Source organism: Armigeres subalbatus, chromosome 3 (assembly GCF_024139115.2).
Source record: "Armigeres subalbatus isolate Guangzhou_Male chromosome 3, GZ_Asu_2, whole genome shotgun sequence".
NCBI lineage: Eukaryota > Metazoa > Arthropoda > Insecta > Diptera > Culicidae > Armigeres > Armigeres subalbatus.
The window spans coordinates 361,187,270-361,212,836 of NC_085141.1; the positions used below are offsets into that span (position 1 = coordinate 361,187,270).

Consider the following 25,567-nt stretch of genomic DNA (forward strand, 5'->3'; position numbering starts at 1 on the left):
ACAGCTGAACATATATTTAATTTACAAAAAAATTAAAAATATGCAAATCGGAATCTACTTTTCTACAAAAAGGTTCAAATAATTCGGAGCTGTTTACAATATTTTTTATAAGGATGACAAATTTGGAACAATATGGTTTACAGTCAAAAAATCGAAAAGATCAATTATATATCATCCATCCCTCTACATAATATCACTCACCTAGTTGCAAATAGAGCTGCTAATTGAAGGGAAAAACACTTGATCCGATGATTCACTATAATCCTGCTGTGGATAAATGTGATTCACTGGCACTGTATTAATCCTACCAGCAGATATTGACTATCTTAGCTATGTATCTCTTTATACAAATAGAAGAAGCTGGTAGCAATACAATCTCATCGGGTATAATAGGTGAAAGTAGATATTTCTTGATCAGCTCACTTCACCGAATCCAAACAAATCAATTACACTGCAAGAACTCACAACCATCAGGATTTGGAATTGGCACGTAAGCAACCAAATGGATAGGGGGCACAGTATTACTACTATTCGCCTCGATGGAAGGCAACACTATCTTACGCACTTTTCTTTAATCAAAGAATCGTCAGCAAGATATTCTGTCGAAAAGCGTAACGTTGCAAACTTCACCCTTCGAATTACATGACTTTCTTTCGATTTCGGATCGTTAATAGCTTTGGTGAAACTTCACTGAATCCACCCCTTTTCATGCACTACTGGGACGGGCAGCTATCATTAGCCTTATCACCGCCGACATCGACGTCGCAGCCGGGCCATCGTTAAACGCTGCCGCTGTCTGAGCAGCATCACTCGTATGTTTCGGCCAACCTCTCTATCACAAATCTTCTATCGGCTCACTTGCGACCTCGCACATTATCCACCCCCATTTCATTGGTTTGTCGACCGATTTTGCTATGCTGGGGACAGCGATTCTGGGTTCACTCGTTTTTGACGTTTAACTACGAAAACAACAACAACAACATCGAAGTTGTCGATTCCTGAAGGATTCGTTTTCCGTCTGCCCAGCGCTCTAAACACGCCTCGAATAGCCCCAACACAACACTAGCCACTGTATTGGAAAACTCTTCCAGATGTCAAAAGCGCCATCGTTGGCATACTCTCGCACTTGCTCTCGTCACCCAGTGCGTAAGGTGCTTCCTCTAACCTTGGTCCAGCCTGGCCTGTTCTGCAGTGTATTGGTGTTCCGAAATTTTCCCAACTCTCACCCCAAAGCCACAGCGGGGCGAACGCTGATTTTCCGCATCTCTACAGCATCCCTCTCGTGTCGGGTGGATAAATTCGCTCGCACCAACACAATCGCGGTACACAGTCCTTAACACGCTCCTTAGCTGCAAGGCTTCCGCGGCTGAAGATATTCACACGGAATTCTTAACAGTAGCCGCAATTCTAAGTTATCGAAACGGCGTCAGCTATCCTTCATATTATTGCCTGGACAACGACAGCATCCTTTTTGCAAAACTATCACCATTCACTGCACTCTCTCTTGGATTTTCCTCCTTTCGCACGTTTTCTCACACTCTCCCTCTCTCTGCCACTTGCACTGGGTCAGCAGTGTGAGACACTTTCCAGCCCTTTCCCCGTTTGTTTTTCGCTGGTATTGGTGTGTTTTTCCAGAAATCGTCGAACCCGTGAAATCAAAACGATTTCCCTCTCACAGCGATTCCGATTAAAAAAATCAATCCACCCCAATCAACACCAATCAAGATCTACGCGCGCGATTGATCCATCCATCCGTCTACCCCTCGTACCACTCTATTCATCACACCGAACGCTTCTTCGCCGTTTCTCTTCCTTCCTGTGCTCCTGCCTGGATTTTCAACGGAACGTATCACGAGAGGGGCGGGGGCACCCGAAAACACACCGTACGCGGTGGCAACATTCAGCGGTTCCCATTCACGGTGCCCAGTTACGGTTCCAATCCGGGATGTCGTCACGGGGTAAAGATCCAGCACGTACTAACGGGTTGGACGTTGCGAGATGCGTCCCGAACCTAGGACGACGTCTGCCGTCGGTTTTCGGAGCTCCGATCCCGAACAGGACATCCCCACAGCGCAGGCTCCGTTCACGCACGGACCGGATGTAGCATCGCGTGAATTGTAGTGTACCCGGGTTGGAGCGGCATCACAACCGCGCCGTGGTGGAAGTAGAAACAACCGATGGCACCGATCACCGCAGTTGTATAACAGTTTTGAAGGGATGGCTGGTGCTAACCAGCGGAGACGTAGCACGACATGCTCTCTCGTAACCGATATCGGACTCTCCCCGTTTGGCGGTTTCTGTTTGCTGCATCGGGTGTTTTGAATGTTTTCTGTTTTGGGCTCTCTTTCGCCATCGAAACACGCATCGCTTGCATGCGGATAATGGAGAAAGAGAGTGATTAACAGTTTCCTAGAAATAGCTCCGATGCGTGTCTCAATGTTTTTGTTTACAACTTTATGCTGATGTTGTCTTCGGTATCTTTTTCACTCAAAGTGGCTGTACGGCAGGTGAGTTAAGGATACATTCTAATTAATTGTGTTTACCAACGGTTCTTGTATAAATGTTTGAATGTTATACCAACAGAGAGAAACTGTAAACGGTAATCAGTTGAAATGGTTGTTTACCAACAAGTCAAGGTAAAGTAAATCAGGGGAAGGAATGGATAACACGTGACTGCAAAATCATGTATGTACAGTGGAGTGATTCTTATGTAAACTTTTTCGCTCCCTTTTGCTGAAACGATCACATTTGTCATTTTAAGGACTATTAATATATATATATCTGAGTTAATTTGAATGTATGTTATTCCAAGGGGGACGACACTTCCGGTTTTATAGAAAAACTAACAAGCAAGTCAATCTTTCTAATACTTTCCTATCTCATTGAAAATTCTTCTACTTCAGTATGCTCTAAGATCGTCTTTTTGTCGATAGTTGTTTCTAACGTTTTCTATTCCGCGAGCCGAAACTAAGGAAGAAATTGAGGAATTAGGTGTGGAAGAACTGGATAGTGAGGAAGTGGAAACATTACATTTGTTGGAGTCGTCTGGATTGTCTATAGATACGATTAATAAGTTTATACATACGTAGGTTAAAAAAATGTTCTGAATTTATGTTTCCTAAAACTTTCAGAGCAACAATACAACCTGTTACCGTTTGTAACAGTAAGTCTGTGAGATTAATAGAATTTGATTATCCTACGTTAAAATGTTTTTTGTTGTTATAATATATAATAAATTAAATAATACAAATGCCAATACATCATACCCCTAGGTTAAAACATAACACTGTCACAGTATACTACAAGAAAACTGAAAATGAAATTGTAGAACAGTTAAATCAGTGGATCAAGCGGAAGCGAAAAAAATCGGAGCTAGTGAGACGAATGTATTAATGAGGGACAAGGTAGTGCATAGGTGAGAAATCGGGCTACTTTCCATTAGAGCTTCAGTCAGACCAGACGTGAGAAATATTGAAAGGTTTTAAATTAACGAGTTCGTTAGATACGAAATTACTAATCAGGTATGTGACTCGATTATGGGTTAGTGCAAAGTGCAATCGAAATCGTGGTCAGGTTTTAAAAGACAATTCTCTTATGTGATTAGGACCCGTGTGGTTTTGGACAAAAGTCCTCACCGGAACAAACGCCAGACACATAGGTGCCCTATCTACAGGTGACCGTTTTGAGGTTACGACCCCAGGCGGCGTCGACTCAGAATCCCAGGACCCAGAATCTCGATTCCTCTGTGGCCAAACCAGTCTTACTGACCCGAGGGCTGCTATATCGTCGTTGCGCGTTGGCCGGGGTCAAGCGAACCGATGCTCCTACCCTCCTCCTCGTCGCTGACCTCGAATGCGATCCAGTCTCGTTACAGTTCCAGCAGTTGCCGGCCGGCCCGGTAGATTAATTGTAAGAAACATTACACCTAACACACACTTACACAGTTTTGTACGGAATAGGGCAATATACCGAAAAAAGTGTAATCCATTAGTATTTTTCTTAAACTCCCACATATCCGAGGTCTGATTTGCCTAGTAAATTCCACACCAGCCGAACTTGAGACCAAAGAGGTTCTCCAGGCCGAGCTGGCCAAGAAAAGAGGACTTTGTGAAACCCAGCCTCACACGGCAGGCCGTTGCTTAGCCAAGCTTTCCAAGGCCTTTGTTCTGGAAGTCTTCGTGCTGCCCATCTTTGCAATTACAAACCTTGAATCTCTAAAACTTGTAGAGCGCAAAGAGTCAGTAGAAGTCTTTCCAGCTCCGATGTCTGATATGACCAAATGCATTGGGTTGAACAGATGGCGTAAAAATCAGGTAATGCAGTTTTCATTGAGCGGTAGAACCCAACCTATTTTTTATTGTCTTTATTAAGGAGACTTTCAGCCCTAGGCTGGCTCGTCTCCGGAGACATAACCTCATTTATGTCATAATCATAAAATGTCTTACCCAAGTCAAACATTTTGGTTTTAGATATAAACTTTGCAAAATATTGCTTTATTACAAAATGCGTTAGGTCCTTTTCAAAAACTTCTCGTTTTTTTCTGGGACTTCTTCCAGTGACAGATTGTGATTGTAGAAAACAATCTCCAACGCAGGTACTGTCATCGGTTACAGAGATATTATCGCGGGACAAGTGCTGGCCAGCATATTTATGAAATTCATCCGGAAAGCGTAAGGCCATAATCCAAAGGTACCAGGAGTCAACGTTCCTCTCGAGGAGCGACAAGCGGATTGTAACTCACCTAGTTGATCGGAGACGAGCCAGCCTCGGGCTGAAAGTCTCTTTAATAAAGACACAAAAAAAAAAAAAAAAAAACTCACCTAGTTGATGACGAATTTATTGATCGTTTCGGTAAACTCACATCATCGGAACTCCTTATGAGTTCTGTGTGGCTCCAAATGGCTGGAGCAAAATGCGATGACAGCAGCTCTCCGTCGATGCGTGTGCACGCCCCGGATATCTGACGAGGAGAGGCCGAGTCATAGATTGCTGTTTCTCGATTGACACGCTCAGGTGGTAATATATAATCACACGCTGATGGTAACTTACTCAAACCCCACATTCCCCTTCTTCTCACACAAAAAAAGCAACAACAAAAATCCTCTAGCATAGAACGCAGTGTTTTTTTTTCAAACTTATTTTTGCTAGGCGATATTGAACATATTGCATTTGAAAAACCGAATAATGCATCTGAAAACTGAACACCAAAATAAACTTGTCTTGACATCGGGGTTTTCAATTGCAGAACAACTATATTGAATTCAATAGAATGTCTCGTTTAAATGGTAATCTAAGTTGGTACCTCATTTCATTTATTTAGTTAACATCTAAACAGATAACACTGAATCAACAATTTGACGCCACAATGCACGGTTCGAGGCCGCATCTCTCCATCCTCGGATACGCCCCACGCTCGCCAAGTCGTTTTGCACCTGTTCTGCCCTTCTCGCTGCCCTCCACGCCGTCTCGTACCTGCCGGATCGGAAGCGAACACCGTCTTTGCAGGGTTGCTGTCCGGCATTCTTGCAACATGTCTTGCCCATCGTACCCTTCCGGCTTTAGCTACCTTCTGGATACTGGGTTCGCCGTAGAGTTGGGCGAGCTCATGGTTCATTCACCGCACACTGCCAAAGATGGTCCTAAGCACCCGTCTCTCGAATACTCCGAGTGCTTGCAAGTCCTCCTCGAGCATTGTCCATGTTTCATGTCCGTAGAGGACAACCGGTCTTATAAGCGTCTTGTACGTGACACATTTGGTGCGGTGGCGAATTGTTTTCGACCGCAGTTTCTTCTAGAGCCCGTAGTAGGCCCGAGTTCCACAGATGATGCGCCTTCGTATTTCACGACTAACGTTGTTGTCAGCCGTTAGCAAGGATCCGAGGTAGACGAATTCCTCGAACACCTCGAAGGTATCCCCGTCTATCGTAACACTGCTTCCCAGGCGGGCCCTGTCGCGCTCGGTTCCGCCCACAAGCTTGTACTTTGTCTTTGACGCATTCACCATCAGTCCAACTTTTGTTGCTTCACGTTTCAGGCGGGTGTACAGTTCTGCCACCTTTGCAAATGTTCGGCCGACAATGTCCAAGTCATCCGCGAAGCAAATAAATTGACTGGATCTGTTGAAAATCGTACCCCGGCTGTTACACCCGGCTCTCCGCATGACACCTTCTAGCGCAATGTTGAACAACAGGCACGAAAGTCCATCACCTTGTCTTAGTCCCCGGCGCGATTCGAACGAACTGGAGTGTTCGCCCGAAATCTTCACACAGTTTTGCACACCATCCACCGTTGCTTTGACCAGTCTGGTAAGCTTCCCAGGGAAGCTGTTCTCGTTCATAATTTTCCTACGCGGTCTATACTGTCGTATGCCGCCTTGAAATCAACGAACAGATGGCGCGTTGGGACCTGGTATTCACGACATTTTTGAAGGATTTGCCGTACAGCACAGATCTGGTCCGTTGTCGAGCGGCCGTTAACGAAGCCAGCTTGATAACTTCCCACGAACTCGTTCACTAATGGTGACAGACGACGGAAGATGATCTGGGATATCACTTTGTAGGCGGCATTAAGGATGGTGATCGCTCGAAAGTTCTCACACTCCAGTTTGTCACCTTTCTTGTAGATGGGGCATATAACCCGTTCCCTCCACTCCTCCGGTAGCTGTTCGGTTTCCCAGATTCTGACTATCAGTTTGTGCAGGCAAGTGGCCAGCTTTTCCGGGCCCATCTTGATGAGCTCAGCTTCGATACCATCCTTACCAGCTGATTCATTGGTCTTTAGTTGGTGAATGGCATCCTTAACTTCCCTCAAGGTGGGGACTGGTTGGCTTCCATCGTCCGCTGAACTGACGTAGTCATCTCTTCCGCTGCCTTGACTTTCACTGCCTGTACTCTCAGCGCCATTCAGATGTTCCTCGAAGTGCTGCTTCCACCTTTCGATCACCACACGTTCGTCCGTCAAGATGCTCCCATCTTTATCCCGGCACATTTCGGCTAGCGGCACGAAGCCTTTGCGGGATGCGTTGAGCTTCTGATAGAACTTGCGTGTATCTTGAGAACGGCACAGCTGTTCCATCTCCTCGCACTCCGCTTCTTCCAGGCGGCGTTTCTTCTCCAGAAAAAGATGGGTCTGCTGTCTCCGCACAATCAGCCTCGTGTATAATAACACCACCTAACTGACCTTCAACATGTCGATGTTAAACTTTCGAAGAATCGCCTTGAAAATGATATATTTAAAAAGATAGAGATATCGTGTTAACTGGTACTATTAGCCAACAGCTCCATCCAACGGGAAATTCCGATATGGCTACTAAGTCAGTGAATTCCAAAATAAACCTTTTTTTTTGTCTTTATTAAAGAGACTTTCAACCCGAGGCTGGCTCGTCTCCGCCAAAATAAACTTCAAGATAATGTGTTTTGCCTTCCAAACAACTTTGATATATGATGGTTCTCCATATGTCTCAGATTCCGTTAGAATAAGCTTAACTTATGGTCTCATGTATACTGTCAATGGCATAAATTTTAAATTGAATTTATTTTAACCAAAAACTATGCTTCCAGGAAGTTTCTAGATCGGCAACACTTTTTTTCCGGCAGTCTCCCAGACGCGCTTTATGATTTACCAATTTATAAATTATTTACACCGGGTTTTCAGACGCACCTAGTGAATTTCCAAACCACAACCAAAAACCAGACCACAATTGGTCTTCCAGACACGCTTTGTGATTTTCCAAACCACAATCCATTTTCCAGCGGTCATCCCAACGCGCTTTGTGATTCTCCAAACCACAATCCATTTTTCAGCGGTCATCCCGACGTGCTTTGTGATTTTCCAAACCACAATCCATTTTCCAGTGGTCTTCCAGACGCGCTTTGTTGCAATACAAACCACTTTGGTTATAATTTACTTTGGTTATTAAATACTGTATTTTTCGAACATTAAACACTTGAATTCAACTCACCTTTTAAAATCAGCGTCAGAATATTTAAAAAAAAACAACCTGGCATGATCGCCAAAATGTGTGGCTCCAAATGGCTGGAGCAAAATGCGATGACAGCAGCTCTCCGTCGATGTGTGTGTTCACATCCCGGGTATCTGACGAGAAGCGGCACAAATGCTGGGGTACAGTGATCGTTCGCTAATTGGGGCACGACCTCAGCCCAACAAGCGAATGCCGCTCGCTAATTGGGGCGTTTTGACAAGCGTCAATGATGTTTACTTTTTGTATTGAACAAAGGAAAATTTCACACGGAAACAAAATGTCAACGCGTTTTGACATCACGTTCTGACGTTTAGCTCCATTTTAATTGGTTTTCGCCCCATTTAGTGATCCCACATTTTAAAAGCGCCCCAACTAGAAAAGCGCTAATTAGCGAACGTTCACTGTATTGTCTTATCGCCGATGGTATATACGTCGAGAATGTGGCGATTTATCCCAGATTGCCTTTTCTGTTATTGTAACTCTTTTAGTCGCAAAACAGTTATTCGACTTCGAAAAAGTGAAATGTACATAATGTAAAACCAATTTAATAAAAATTCCGCGGAAAAAAATTAAATTTCGTTTCGTTTCGAAAAATTTCGAATTAAGTGAACCTTGATTTCGTATCGTTTCGAAGTCTCGAAAGAAATCTTTATTTCGTTTCGTTTCGATCCGAATCAACATAGACATTTTAAATTTCGTTTCGTTTCGTTTCGTTTGGAAAAGTGTGTTATCGCATACCTTTACTAATTTGTTCATTAGGCCAAAAGTCTTTTGGCCGAATGGGTCATTTGGCCGAAAGAGTCGTTTGGCCGAAAGGGTCATTTGACCAAAATGGTCGTTTGGCCGAATGGCTCATTTGGCCGAAAGGGTCATTTGGCCGAAAGGGTCATTTGGCCGAAAGGGTCATTTGGGTGAAAGGGTCATCTTACCGAAAGGGTCATAAGGCCGAAAGCTTCATTTGGCCGAAAGAGTCAGTAAACCGAAAGAGTAATAAGGCCGAAAGTGTCATTTGGGCGAAAGTTATTTGGTCAAAAGGGTCGTTTGGCCGAAAGGGTCATTCTGCCGAAACGGTCATTTGGCCGAAAGGGTGATTTGACCGAAAGGGTCATTTGGCCGAAAGAGTCGTTTGGCCGAAAGGGTCATTTTGCCGAAAGGGTCATTTGGCCTAATACGACGTGAGACGTCTCACTTCTCATTCCTCATTTCTACAGCGAGAAGTTAAGAGTGAGTAGTGTGAAGTGGTAATGAGACGTCTTACCACTGACAAACTGACGTGAATCTAAAATACCAACCTTAACCGAAAATGTGAAACGGTCGATTCGAATATCGAGTGATCGCTTATGTCAAATTGTGACGCTTTGCGAAAGGCGGTTATGTCAAGAAGAAGAAGGTGTTATCTGCAGGAAAATTCAACAGCTGTTCGATGTAAACATGACATACACTCTCAAATAATATTTTGTGCCAGCGCGGGACAAAATTTTGTAAATCCTTGTTTTTATTCAAAAATGTGCTCAAGTCAAAACTTTAAAATTTGATAAACCTCTCTTGGACTCGCTTGGCCCTGGATCAATCACACAATCCCACCTCTGTTGTGAATGAATCTGTTCAACTTTTCACAACGGTGCGACCGATCCGCAACCGGTTATTCAAATGTAATCCGCTGCGTTCGTATGTACGTATGTTCGTATGTACAATCAGTTGAGTAGATGGCAGTAGTGGGCCAACATTTATCAATTCAAAAGTTTACACAGGATTTTCGATAAAATTTGTTCTAGCCTAAAGATCTGTTATCTGTGGTTAAACTTATTTGTATTGTTTGCATGATTCATTTAGCTAACATTCAAAGTGATCGTATTATTCGTTTTATGCAATTAAGCAGAGTTCTCAAATTTGCTTAAAATTCCTACATCTTACTCAGATTTTTGTATTATTCCCCGCAAACTGACAGACGATTGATCATAAATTTTCCCATAAGCTTGAAACAAAAAAAGATCCGAACTACATAAAATTCGTCGAACTTGCTCAGATTTCAAGTGAAGTTTTTACTGAAATTATAACACCATACGAACACGATGTGAGTTTAAATTGTTGAGCTAGGGATCCTACATTCAGAGATCTTGAGCCAATCGAGCATTGAGTACTGTCAGAATCTGTGCCAAAGGAGCATTGTTATTTTTCTTATTATTTCTAGTTGTTGACTTCTACTGTAGTGTTGATGGACACGAGAACGAGGATAGACATTAAATTGGATACCTACTAAAAGAACTATAATAAGTGAAATGGAAGATTTGAACGTGCTATTGAGGAATATTTTACTCAATCTGCAACAATAACAATGCTTTTAAAATGAAGAACTGAAATCATTTCAAAATTCACAGAAATAATAAATTTTCGAGATTTTTCGGCTATACAGACTGATTTATTAGAACATATTTTTAAATTTTGTCCAGCGTTTCGACATCGGGGTCAATGTCTTCTTCCAGGAGAAAAAAAAATATCGTAGGCGTTCCGTTACAAAGAGCAAACAATTTTTTTCCCTGTAGAAGACATCGAACTCGATGCCGAAACGTTGGACAAAATTTAAAAATTTGTTCTTATAAATCAGTCTGTATAGCCGAAAAATCTCGAAAATTTATTATTTCTGTGAATTTTGAAATGATTTCAGTTCTTCACTTTAAAAGCATTGTTATTGTTGCAGATTGAGTAAAATATTCCTCAATAGCACGTTCAAATCTTAGTAGGTATCCAATTTAATGTCCATCCTCGTTCTCGTGTCCATGAGGATTCGACTAGGATCACTAGAATACACGAAAGCAGGCTTGTCGAAATTCCTCAAACTCGCTAGAGTTTAGGACGAAATAAAATTGGAAACCAACAAACACGTGTTTTAAATGAGTGCTTGTGCTGCCGCTCAGCATTGCACTATCACAGTTATAATTTTGTAGGAGACGGAAAGATACAAATGACGTTGATGACAATATGAGAAACCCTTGGAGAAACCTCTTCTCTGTGTCCAAATTATATTTCTCACATCTTAAATAAAATTATCATTAGTAACAAACAGAGTAAGGAAGAGCTAAACAAATTTGTTTAGCTCTTCCTTAAGCCCCAAACGCAATACAACGGAACGGTAACGGAAACGGAAAATTTGACATTTAGCCCATATATTTTCTGTCAAATTTTCCGTTTCCGTCACCGTTCCGTTGTATTGCGTTTGGGGCTTTACTCTGTTTGTTACTGATGATAATTTTATTGAAGGTGTACGAAATATAATTTGGACGCAGAAAAAAGGTTTGAACAACATGCGAGTGTGGCCGTGGCGTTGGGTGAAAGACCTCCCATCAAGCCTCCGGAGCGATGCTTTGTATGAGACGAAAATCGAAAATCATTAATCAATATAATAAATTTACAAAACCTTATAAGTTCTTGAAGAAAGTTTACTAAATTACTGCTATTTATTACATATTTCTTTATTTCGCGGGACATTAGGGGAAGGGGGGGCAATATGCCCTAGCTAAGCAAACACTGCTCTATTGTCTTATTTGTAACGCTATTCATGGGTATTTTTACATTATGCATCAGTTAAACAAGATAGCTAGTTGATGCCATTCAAAAATTGTCAAAAATCTCAATCAAATTGATAATATTCACATTTCAAAAAAGTGGTGATATTCTGTTGCCGGAAAACTCATGAGGCAAAATGCCTTTTAGCTGGCAGCTCCTAGGGAACAAAGTACCACGCGTCGGCGAATCAGCATTCTAGTATGGATAGTCTGTGGAGACGCAAGTACTTTGTAGGTTATTGCCACTAGGGCGTTTTGCCTCGCCAAAATGTTAGATGTTTCTTCAAAATGAGAAAATTTTCGGTTTTTCCGACCTTCCTATGCACTATTTTGAAACTTTCTTCGCCTATCATAAATAATTTTAGATCTAGTTTTGTTACGGACATCTTAATGACGGTAAATATGAGGGAAACCACAAAAGGCGTTTTGTATCGGGGGGGTCAGGCGTTTTGGGGCCTCTTCCCGTATCTTGAAATAAGTGAAACGCGGGACTCTTTTCAGCGCGGGATAAATGGCGTAAATGCGGGACTGTCCCGCGAAACGCGGGACGTCTGGTCACTCTAACATATACAAATGTCTCAGATTACTGGAAAATAACATTAAGGCTCAAGACTCCATCACAATGTTTTGAAAATTAATGACTGTATCGCTTGTTTGTAATAGTGAGGCAATTGGTACGGAAAAGTGCAGCAGCGATAAATAAATTTTGTTTACAACTGGGGTGGGTGTAAATGGGGTGTTAAAAATATGCTAGCTGATGCATAATGTTGCCAGACTTGATGAAATGTTTATATTATTTCATAACACATGTTCACGGTGTATCAAATATATGGGTTTTTACCGGTTGAATTTTTTTATACACCACTTCGAATGTAACAGAAGCTTACATAACATGTTTAAATATTAATTTTTGGTTTATTTGTTCAATCCGACAAACAGCAATGATTTTTTCCAATAAATAAATCTGGCAACGGTGAAGAGATGATTATTTTCTTGTGTATGCACAACTTTGTTTGCTTGTTGGCGTGGACGTGGCTGGCGTATACGTTGTATTGTTCGGATTGAATGAAGTTGCATCGCGTAGATTTTGTTCTCACCATTTCACTTATTGCGCTAGTCAATTTGAGTCTTCCGCATTTTATTGCATTTACAATACGGTCGTCAAATTTGTCTCTCACTTCGATTTTTGGAAAGCAGTTTTCGACAGTTTTTGGACGTGAAGTGAATTGATCGGTAGTCAAGATTGAATAAAAAGGTGAAACTCAGTTAGTGAATATGTTTTAGTAATGATTCAATCAAGAAAACAGTGGGAAAAGATCAAGTGAAAAATTAAGTGCGTGTATGTGTTTGCTCCGAACGTTCGGAGTTAGTATGCGTTCGATAAAATGCGAATGTCGGTCTAGGAAAAAAGCAGTTTTCAGCGTTTTTCCAGCAATTCCTCAGTAATTGATGGTTTGGATAAGTGAAAAATTAATATGAAAATGTAATGAATATGTAATGATTGAGGTAAGTCGGCAAATAGCCCCAAAATATTGAATTTAGTTCAAAACTTTATTAGTATTAGTGCGGTTTTGAATAAAATCATCGTCATCATCGGATTGATTACGGTTTATAGAGCATTAAATTCCACTTACTTTTCAGATAATACCTAATGTGAGACGCTTCGAATCAATTAAAGTATTAAGGTGCTTCATTTTCGTAGTGAACTTCAATGGATTTGTAAAAGTCAGTAAGTGATTACTTACTCAGAAATGGGTGAAGTTTTTAAACTGTTATGCGTTTTCTTGCACACACATACATTGAACAGACGATGTGTAAATCATTATGCAGATGGAGATGGAGCTAGTGGTTGGAAAAGGATTACTGCGGTTAAAAATATGAGTACACATGCATGGGCATGCACGTCAGTTTGTCGGTGGTCTCACTACTCATTACCGGGCTGTGTTCCTTTGAAGAAGGCATTATCACTTTATTTGCGCTAATACCGGGAGATGCTATTATCTGATGAAGACATTATCTCCTCCCTTCGAATTATACCGAGCAGATGCGTTCATTTTAAGAAGGCATTATTTCCCCCGTTTGCTTCAAACCGGGCAGATGCGTTCATCATTCCGAGCAAACGTATTCATTTAAAGAAAGCATTATCTCCTCACTTCGCTTTATATCGGCCAGATGCGTTCATTCAAACAACGCATTGCCTTCTTTCATCGCCACGTCTTCTTCTTCTTCATTGGCTCTACATTCCATCTGTAACCTGGGCTGTTTTCAACTGTGCTCAAGAAACCGACTATGTTTCCCACTTGAAGCATCCTAGGCCGAATCGAGAATCAAAGTCGCAACCTCCAGATTGGAAATCCTACGCTTTTGCTCGCGTGGCCAACTGAATACCCATCGCTTTGTACCGCACTCAAAAAGAAGAGAGAAGCATTCGGGGAAATGGTACATTCGGGGGAATGTTACATTCAGGATATTGTTTGTCGGGAAAATTGCATTCGGGAAAATTGCATTCGGCAATTGCATCGCAAATGCAATTGTACAATCAGCTTAAGATTGTGTGGACTATCTCCAAAAGACGTGATTTTTTTCCTGTGTAACCGGATGGTTGAAGAAAGTGTGGTCCTCGGAAATTCCAACTGCTTTTCGGAGCGTCAAGTTCTCGGGCCATTATCTGAATTGATAGCGAATACAGGATAGCCAAATTTATGCAGCTCTGTTATGATGTCAAATAATATTTCCTTGGTCATCGGTTGATCGAATGCCACATACACTACTTACACTACACTCCATTCGAAAAACAGTCCTCTAACCATCACGAACTGCGCGTGTTTATGTGGCTGAAGGACACTCATTTCATCGAAACTTATCACGGAGACTTCATCTCTTTTTGACATTTTCATTCCTTTAAGGTATAAGGTAGAATGAAGCCAGAAATCGGCCATTTTGTAAACCACGTGCTTTTCCAATATGTTTTTCAAGAGCACGAGATGAAAGAACCATAACGCGTATGGGGCTGAAATAATGGTAGATCGTTTGCTTAGTTATGCTGAACAATCATGATTTGAGTTTCGGCACTGTACGAAAACTATTACGCCAGATTTGGGATTTTGGAAATGTATGTAGATAAACGTGTGGTGAATTTGAAATTCACCACGGGCTTCATTCTATAATCACCTTAAATACATTAGCAAAAAGCAATATGGTGTCTTGAGGGTAATTCATATTGACAATTGTTCCGGAGAACAACGGGCTCTTTCCGAGTCTTGAAGCAGATCGCAAAGTCGCTTTTGCTGATACAGCTATTAGCTATAATGTTTTTATTATTTCATTAGTAATTCACAAATATCAATACATGTACTCACATTCGGTATAGAGAGTTTTTTCTATTGTTCCGCTAGTATCCCTTTTGTCTAATTGAATCGATGTATCCACTCTGCTTTAATTTATAGGTTAGAAATAGTATAATCTTAAGTATAAATTAACGACTTACTCTCTCTGTGATACAAGCTGTGATTGCTGTGATACAAGCTGTGATCGAGGAAATATAGTTGAAATTGACATTTCTTGGTGCCGTACTCGCACGTTAACATCAACTACCCTAGCAGTGCATCCAGTTCTCAACAACAATAGTTCTCACCCACAATCTGCATCGAGCGTAGTAGGGTTAAGGCAGGCATTTTCGTCTTACCGTCATAGTCTCAAATATCAATCAAATAGAAGCTTTTTTGCCAAATTCGTCCGTACCCAATCGTAAGCTTAAGCGAAACGTTCTGCTGTAGTGGAGTTCTAGCAAAATGACGTTGCTTTCATTGGTTTTAGCCCCTATGACGATGGACGGAAATACCTGCCGTGTTGCAATCTTCTATTGCAACGATTAGCTCCTTGTACCCTTAGTATAAATTAGGTTAAGTTTAGTTTAAGTAGAAAACATTGTAATTCATACATGGTTCAATTCAACCAGAGGAAATATCCTAACTGCCAGAGGTTATTTAAATGTATTAATAATAACTAAAAACGTAACATAGCAAATAAGGATGATAGTGTTGAGAAAACACGGAACACCTAGTCTAAGAGATGAATGCATGTATTAGATAATTAGCAAATAAAATTAGTTAAAAATAATAATAATAATAATAAGGTCTTTTAATAGTCCGCTACTCATATCTATCCGCTGGGCATAAGAAGCCAGAGTTGACAGCCCAGGTAATGCAATGTGGATCTGATCTCTTAAATAGGTGTAGCAGCGTTTGCTCAAATACCGAATTGCAAATGCGGTAGATATTTCATTTGCATTCCAGTGTGCCTTTTTTTCTACCAAGTATGACATCTAGTTGATTTTCAGTTAACACGCTCTTCAATGCAGCTGGGCTATGAAAGTATTTCTGTCAATATGATCCTTTTTACAAGCTGCAATTTTTGCCATAAACTTCTTTCTCAACAATTTCGTTTCTGTTTCTGTCGTCGATATGTTTTAACGATATTTACAAATAAAAAGTTTTCTGACCTATATCCGGAATCAATCCATCTCGAAAAACATCAGACGATTTTATGCACGGCAAAACTACTTTGCAGTTAGTCGCAAATGTTTCTGCAAGATAGTGTAATGCTTAGAAGAAATCGAAGTTTTTTTTTTTCATTCAGAAGCATAGAACGAAGACGCCTTTCATCATTTCTTTTCGTCCATCACCGTCAACAGAAACGAAAAACAGAAGCCAAGTTAATTGAACCACAACACCACACATGTCCTCCAAATTAGTGCCAAACGTTATGTGCCCTGTGTTCTGTTCTGCTTTCAAAATCCATCAGCGTGAAACAAAAAAAAATACTCCAGGTCCTGCTGTCGTGCCAACAACAACACTTGAACGCTCACATGGTACCAGCAGAGCGCAGATACTTGCCGATAATTATCTTGCCTTGCTTCTCGTATCATAAAGCATAAAACCCTTCGCTCGATTTATGCAGCGAAACAATCTTCGACAAGATCTCAACCCAGAGTTCTGGGTCTGTTTTCTTCATTTTCTTGGCTTCATAATATTGCATGTTGTATAGGGTTCCGATAAAAAATTCCAAAAATTTCGAAAAGTCAAGGCCTATTTTTTTTATTCGTTTATATTCATTACCTGATCTTGGAGTAATCAAAAACACAGTCCCAGTACCGTAGAGGGTCACTTACGACGAATACCGCCGTTGAATGCGACTTGTTCAATGCTCAAGCCTGCAGTACACTGTTTGTCATAATGAGTTCAGAACCAACAAGCCAATAGACATGAAACGTAAAAATAAGTGAAAAATCCATTTTGTGTCTTTTTTCCCGGCAATACTTTTTGGTCACCCTGATGCTGCAGGATACGATGGGTTGTTTTCGAACACGTGATAGGGCGGGAATGAAACGTGGACGAGTCGGTCAGTTTTACAATGTGGTGTACACTTGAGGTTTTGGGTTATTGCAAGATTTTTCTTTTCGAACTTTTTATCGCTCTAGATCTCGAGAAAGGTACGGCAGCCTCTTCAAAAACTGAATCTCGATTGAATTGCGGGAAGTAAATTTCCAAAAATGATTGGATGTGAAGCGAAAAAAAAACAAAAGTGAATGAATCAGAAGTGTTTTTTGCATAAATAATACGTCCGTTACCAGGAGTCTGAAAACAATAATTTGGCGAAATGCAGGATGCAGGCAGAAACCATGACAAAAAAGGGAGAGCATAATTTTGGGTTACTGTTAAACAACCTGCTGGTACACCGTTCGTTGAGGTATCGAATTTGACCTAAGGTTCGTTGAACCTGCCAGCAGCGACCACGTTTACAAATTTATTTCAAAGCAATCACGGCTCCATTTAGAATGTGTCAAATTTATCAAACTTCTTGCCTAATTAATCCACACGAAATCAACATTCCAATCACGTCGATTGCATTTCGCTGCAAATTACGGCTGCACCTTATGGCCGGTAAATGCGGAGGACCTTTCGACATTTGGGAATCTGGGAAAGGGTTGACTGACGTCTACCGACTTTAATTAATGTACTCTACCGGGGATTATTGATTGCGGTTGCGGGCCAATGAATGAATATTAATGATCGCACTGCTGCCGGCCAGCGGCGCTTTCGGAGTTTGGAACGTGCTGAGAAAATGCCACCGAAGAACAAACACACCGGTGAATACAAATTATCGAGCCAATGCGCTTTTCATCGGTGAGATTCCCGGAAATTGTTGATTAATTGGCACACTTTTTTTATTGCGTTCCTCACGACGACGGGTTGGATGCGTTGTTTAAGGATAATAACTGGACGGGCTCGATGATGGGTGATGATATTCATTGTGGGGTTAATCCGATGTACGGTTCGAGAAACATCGATTATAGGTGAATAAATACAAAATACCAACAGATTTATTCATTTTTAATTCATGCAATAGTATTATACTTTGCTTTCTTTCTTTTAAACCTTTTATCATTAATATTGTTGTTGTAGTAACGATGCTGTTATGTAGCTAAGCAGGTTGTCTTTTTCATAGAAAGTTTTGTTCTGAGTTTTGAATTGGAAAGTCAATTGCACTTCATCTTCAAATATGATCGGGTATAATTTGTTCAAAAGATATACGCATGTCCTGGCGACCACCATCCTTAGAAATTGCAGCTCCACTGAAAATACCTTGCCAATGACGACTAAAATAATACCTCCCCCTTAAAAATTAGATACTTTCCATCAAAAATTAGAAATTTTCCAATAATTTTCCACAGAACAAAAATAAATTAGAACTTTTAAAAGCAAAAATTGCAATTATAGAAGAAGAATGTTTTACAAAAAAATATCAAAATGTTCAATTGAAAAAATACAAAATTTCCTTAAATAAATCAATATAGGTAATCTTCGATATAACATAGCCCGGATATAACGTACACTCGATATAACGTCACTCGATATAGCGTACATTTTTCCCCGTTATAACGTACACTTTGAAAAATCATTTTAATTTACTAAATTGTTATGATCATTCATGTAATGATGACATTATTGTATGGAGTCTAATTTTATCAGTAAAAGAGTTTCAAAAAGAATTTCCGAATCAATTCTTGAAAAAAAAGATCTGATTGAATTCATGAAAGAATTTAAAAAACTGAAGAAATTTTCGAAACAAATTCGTAAAGTAATTTCTGGAGAAATATTTTAAAGAATTTCCAATGGAATTTCCGAAGGAGTTTCCTGAATGCATTTTTAAGCAATTCCTAAACACCACGGCTGGAGCCACAGGACTTATCGCCCTAGCTTTCCGTGACTCCTGTGATGGACCTAAACTAAATACCTTCATCCCAGGACGCACCGATATTTGCATGTTGGAAGCCTCATATCCCCCCATTACAGTCGAGCCAATGCTGCCAGCGCTCATCAGTCGTCCCGGTCCTGTATATGGGTCAGGAGAAAGAGGCTTCCAGCCTGCCATTTCAGGCAAGTACGTTTTGAATTCGCAACTTTCTCTACCTGACAAGATCATCACTTCTAGTCAACCTACTCCGTGTATTTTTCTGACGACATTGGATTATCACCGGGATGCGTGCCTGCTAGCCGTAAGGAGGCCCCATATCCCCTCAACACAGTCGAGCCCCTCCTGCCAGCGACCAACAGTCATCCCGGTCCTGTGTTTGAGATCGGAGGAAGGGGCTTCCGCTCTCCTATTGCAGGCAAGTACTCATCTGTTTTGAATCATTCGCTTCCTCAACCTTCAACCGATCGCAGAATTTCTGCGTCAACGCATACTGAAGCATGTCAATCGCCTCCAACATTGGAATTGTTACTGAGACGCGCCCCTACTAGTCGTAAGGAGGCCCCAATTCCCCTCAACACAGTCGAGCCTTGCCAGCCAGCGTCCAGTAGTCATCCCGGTCCTGTGTTTGAGATCGGAGGAAGGGGCTTTCGCTCTCCGAGCGCAGGCAAGTACTCATCCGTTTCGAATTATTCGCTTCCTCAACTTCCGACCGATCGCAGAATTTCTACGTCTACGCTTATGGGTGTTTGTCAGTCATCTATGGAATTGGGGTCGTCACCGGGATGTGCGTCTACTAGCCGTAAGGATGTTGCTCGTGCTTGGATGTATTACCAAAATGTCAGAGGATTGAGGACTAAATTAGACGACATTTTCCTTGCTTCGATCGACTGTAATTATGACGTTATTATTCTAACGGAGACTGGTTTAGACGACAGCATCAACTCGCTGCAGGTGTTTAGTACCTCTTTCAACGTCTATCGGTGTGTGGAGTCGTTTTGTTGATTTTTCTCGGTGAACAAAAACTAAACACAATTATTTCAGCGTGACGTTTCGGTCTACTGCTTTGCCTCGACCATCTTCAGACGCATATCGATCACCGCAGCGATTACCACCTCGTTTTCTGCTGGGCGATCACTTACCACTCAGTGGTAAAGCATCATGGCAGTGGTAAAGCATCGTGGCATCGTTACTTGAGAATTCATCATTCAACCTTTGCAAGATTGAATTTCAAACGCTCCAGTGACGATTACAGACGGTTGAATGCTGCACTGTATAAAAGTCATGTTCTAAGAGTGCAGAATAATTTACGTCGTGAACCAAAATCTTTCTGGAGCTTCGTAAATAGTAAGAGGAAGAATGCATCTGTTCCTCCTAATGTAGTTTGAGGATAGAGTCGACCAGAAAATCTGAAGCGTGTGATCTATTCGCCAGATTCTGAATACTTTTAAAATATCTCCTGCTATGGTCATCCAAGCCACTAAAAAGCTGAAAAATTCCTTTTCTCCTGGGCCGGATGGTATTCCTGCTGCTATACTTCGTCGCTGTGCTACTGCTGTTGCAGAACCGCTTGCCTTTGTTTTTAACAAATCATTCGAAAGTAGGGTTTTTCCCATGTGCTGGAAATATTCTTACAGGGGTTAGACAAAAAGGTTGAGATAGGTTAAAATAAGTCGAAATTCAAAATCAGCATAATTTTGCGTATAATAATCCGATTTTGATAAAACCAGGACCATCAGAAGCGGACACTCTTCTAGTATACTGTCCCCCTGCAAAACCTGAGGTCCATGGTCACCGAAGATGTTCCGGGTTTTCCGAGGGTATGTTCAAGATACATTTTTCCACTGCTTGTCATTTTATGTGACGTTTACTTTCATCATGTTTTATTCTTTCTCCAAAAACTAGAACTAATATGCCGACCAATGGTGACTGTAGGTCGAGAATCCATCTACATCCAACTACACAGAGATACGGCCATTTCCGTAAAAAGCGGTACCGGGAACATGATGACATGATAACAGATCGGAATAATGCAAATATGAGTATCTAACTTGATGGCTTTGCGAGACGATGATAACAGAAACATTTCCAGAATGATAGTGTCCACTGCCACCCTTATAACAGGTTCCATGGGCTTTCCAGGAGGGGCCGGTTTTGGCACCATCTGGACCATGCATATATGGGTGTCAAAAATCATGTTTTCCCAAGACGATGAATGTAGGATCTTCATTACAGATACATTTTAAGGACTGTAAGACTCTTTGGCCAATTTGTAACAGGTTTCGGAAGTTCTGCGAAAGTGACATTTGTTTAGGGCGTATGGCCAATTCCATATCGTTTTCACGAAAATGGCCATATCTCTACGTATACCTTACGGATTTTCGATCTGCAGCCAGCATTGGTCAGCATATTAGTTCTAGTTTCTGAGGAAAACATAAAACTTGATGGCAGCAAGCAGCAGAAAAAATGCATTTTTAACATACCCTCAGAAAACCCGGAACATTTCCGGTGGCGAATAGCCAATCGGAGGTTTCGCATAGGGCCAGTATACTAGAAGAGTCTCCGCGTCCGATGGTCCCAGTTTGATCAAAATCGGAACATTCTACGAAAAGTTATGCTGATTTGAACTTCGACAAGTTTTTGCCTATCTCAACCTTTTTGTCTAACCCCTGTATATGTTTCCGGTACACAAAAGTGGAGATCGTCGTGATGTCAAAAACTACCGTGGAATCACTAGTCTGTGTGCCGCTTCAAAGCTATTTGAAGTCATGGTTAGTGACTACGTTTTGCGCGCAACGAAGGCTTATATCTCTAACGAGCAACATGGATTCATGCCCGGCAGATCCGTTAGTACCAACTTGCTTGATTTCACAACTACTTGAATGACAGCAATGGAAGAAAAAGCGCAGGTGGACGTTATATATACGGATTTGAAAGCGGCTTTTGATAAAATTGACCACAAGATACTCCTTCGGAAATTGTCGCGATTGGGCGTTTCGGATAGACTCGTTGCATGGTTTACATCATACCTGTCTGGCAGAATACTGCGAGTTAAGTACGGAGCTGGTATTTCTTCACCGTTCACCTGTTCTTCAGGTGTCCCACAAGGAAGCAATCTGGGACCGTTACTGTTTGTCATATTTTTCAACGACGTAGCAACTTCTCTTGGATTTAGATGCAAGCTGATTTATGCCGATGATCTGATAATATACATGGTAGTGCGCTGTATTGAAGACTGCTCTCATCTACAAACGCTGATTAATAGGTTTGCTCTCCGCTGTCAAGAAAATAAGCTTGTGATCAGCGTTCCAAAATGTGCTGTGATGACTTTCTATCGCTCTAAGGATCCGATAATATTTGATTATTACATCGATAACTGCTGCCTCAAGAGGTTAGACCAGATCTTGGCGTTGTATTGGATTCAAAGCTCAGTTTTCACGCCCATTATGCGACGATCATTTCCAAAGCCAATCGTCAACTTGGCTTTGTTACTAAAATTGCAAAGGAATTCACTGATCCTCATTGTCTAAAGGCACTGTATTGCTCCCTTGTAAGGCCTATTCTCGAAAGCTCATCCATTGTATAGGCGCCAAACGACGCAACATGGAATCTGATGATCGAGCGTATCTAAAACGGTTCATCAGGCTCGCATTGAGACATTTTCCGTAGCGGGACCCCGCGAATCTCCCTGCCCATCCCGAACGATGCCAATTGCTTGGTCTTGATATCTTGGATCGGCGACGGAAAATTCAGCAGGCTACGTTTATTGTAAAGTTGCTGAATGGAGAAATCGATTGCTCCCATCTCCTTTCGTTGATTGGATTCCGCATACCTGGAAGAATGCTGAGACAGCGGACATTGCTGCACACTGGATTTCATCGCACTCTATTTGGTTATAACCAGCCCATATGCACCATGATTCGTTTGTTTTCATCGATGGAAGCTGCATTCGATTTCGGAATTTCCACATCCCAGTTCGTGAATAGTTTAAAAAGACAGAACCTAATTTAAGCTAATATTCATGTTATTCATTAAGACTGTTGAATGTCAGATGAATTATAAATAAACAAATAAACAAATAAAGGAATTTAGGAAGGAACTCCAAATAGAATTGGCGAAGAAATTCATAGATTTCTACAGGAATTCCTTCGGAAATTCCCTCAGGAACTCCTTCCATAATTCGTTCTGGAATTGTTCCATCTAGAATTTCTCCTGGATTTTCTTCGAAAATAGCCCCAGGTAGTTGCTCTTTCGGAAAATGCACCAGTAATTTATTCTAAAATTCCTCCAAAAATCCTTAGAAGATTACTCCAGGAATTTCTTCGGCGATTCCCGGAGGGATTTCTTCAAAAAATCTTCCAGATTCATATCCAGTGATTCCTTGGAAAATTCTTCCAGGAATTCCTTCGGAATTTCCCTCAGACATTAGGTCAATACGAATTCTTTCTTCAATTTCTTCCAAGAAAATCCTAAGACCTCCGGAAATTCCTGCAAGACCTCCTTCGGAAATTCCTTGAGCAATACTTTTAGAAATTATCCCAGGAATTTCTCAAAAAATTCTAGAATAAAACTCAAAGAAACTCCTGGGGAATTTCTAAACGAATTTGTAAGTGTTGGTTATGTTATGTGATGAGTGTTGCCGAGAAATTCATGAAAATGTAGTTTAATACGTGATTTGTTTGTGAATGGCAGTTTTACGTCTTTTTGTGTAGGTTTTCCCAGTGCTTTGGCAATTGGAGTAGAGCATGGCATGATGAGCCTCTCCTACCCTATAAGACCGCATTTAACCACTCACCATTGTCCTCCAACCCAACAACAGAGGGCCAGAAGCACCTTCGTTAAGTAGCCATTGAGGGGTGGCGTAATGAATCACCCACATTGAGCGTGCTTACAGCGGCATACTAAGGGTTAACTTTCTGAAATCAGTATGGCGGAAGACATCTTAGGTTCGATAACTCAAAATTAAGCACCTTCAACGAAAAAATATTTGGTAGGCGTAGTAGGCGGACACCTTTTTACACAACTGGTACGTAAAAAGTTCCTACTTTTGAGAAATTCCGCCTTAGATGCCTTTCGCCATACAAATTTCTGGGTGGGTAACTCATGCTGGCTATTTGCTCATATACGATAGCGCCTGGATATGGCAGCGGCGGGTAGAAAACCAGCCACTGCCAATAACTCATTGGGTCGATACTATGAGACGAGGTGACTGACCTGATAAAGGAGGTCATGGCCCTGGGATGCGGTCACTATTCCAAAGTATTTCGGAGCGAACGGATGTTACAAAGTTACCAAAGTTGGAAGTTGAAGAGTAGAGAAGAAAGTGTGTGAACAAGAGAAGGCGTTGAGGACAACCCCACTGTTTTTGGTTTTGAAAAACCCTGCTAGCATTGCCGTCATTCCCTGGTTCCGTAGTCGGCCTAATCCGGCATTGTTACCGCCGATAGTCGATCGGCCTTCTTATTGGTCGAGTTGCAACGAAGCAAGGAGCGAGGAAGATCCCCAAGTCACCCCGGCGATACCACCGGTAAGAACGCAGCGAACAGAGTTGCTCGCTGCCGAGTCGTCGGCCACAGAAGGAAGGAAGGAAAGAAATGGAGTGGTGCAGTGCTGCCAGGAAGAGGGGCTCTAAAACAGGTAAACTAGCTTTAAGAGAGAGAGTGAAAACAGAAGTGAATAAAGTGACGCAAAGTGAAGCGCTGTGGTTTTCCCTACATTTGATTGCGACAGTTCCCTGTCCGCGAGTTGCTTGAGGTGAGCGTGCCGACCCTGAGGCTATTGGTTCAGGGAGTCTCAGCATAGCGCTGGGCATACTTACCCAATAATTACAAATTCCTGACGGATTTTCAAATTGAACTCCTTGACGAACTTCCGACATTCTTAGATTTCTCAGAAAATTTCTTCGGGCATTGCTTCAAGATTTCCTTCAGAACTTCTTTTCTTTGAAAAATCCTTCCGAAAAAACTTAGGAAATAAATCTTAAAATCATTTTTAATTCTTCCTCGAAAATTGAAAGAAAGAATTTTAAGAATTACTTCAGAATCTACCTTAACAGTTCCTTCGTAATTCAAAACTTCGTCCTGGAATTCTTTCAAAAATTCTTCGAATCATTCATTTTGCAATATGCATATTCACGAATTCCTTTTGAACATTCTCCGGAAATACCTTCCAGAACCCCTTTAGGAATATCTGCGGAAAATATTTTGGTAATTCCATTCCATATGGGGTGTTTTGGTGTTTCACGTGCGCTCATGAACTACTTCACGTCACACCGAAAGAATCTTTTTTCGATGTGTGATAAATGCACGGATTTGTTTGAAAATTCCAATCTACGTTCCATAACGAGTCGCGCAGATGAAAAATCTCCACTTGCAATTCGATACTAGCAACATGACCTTCATTTCGTTCAAAGTGGGTCTTGACCCAACATTGAAAAGCATTGCTCTCGATCCAACAACGTGGCCTGAAGGGATTATGTTTCGGCAGTTTGATGACTACAGCTCTCAAAAATTTCGGAAACCCAGATTATTGCCTGTAACACCAATCACTCCTGCAACGAACTAAATACTCATCAACATTCCCCAGGACGCTCCTGCGAAAGCCGCAAGGAAACCGAAACAGTCGAGCCATCGAATGCTGCCGGCTTCAAACTGTCAGACCATCAATCGTTTGTCTCCTGCCATCAAAGTCGTCCTGGTCCTGTTTCTGTGGATAGGGGAAGGACCTTCCGGACTCCAATCGCAGGCAAGTACTCAGTCGATTCTCTTGT

At 41.4% G+C, this 25,567-nt stretch overlaps 1 protein-coding gene across 1 annotated transcript in view; it reads right to left on the reverse strand.

The window, feature by feature from the left end:
• Positions 1-1,974, reverse strand: part of LOC134226251 (nephrin) — a 1,334,188-nt gene extending 1,332,214 nt beyond the window's left edge. The window contains exon 1 of the mRNA XM_062706895.1: positions 202-1,974. The gene's annotated coding sequence lies outside the window, so the exon portion shown is untranslated. The remainder of the gene's footprint in view (positions 1-201) is intronic.
• Positions 1,975-25,567: the final 23,593 nt, after the last annotated feature.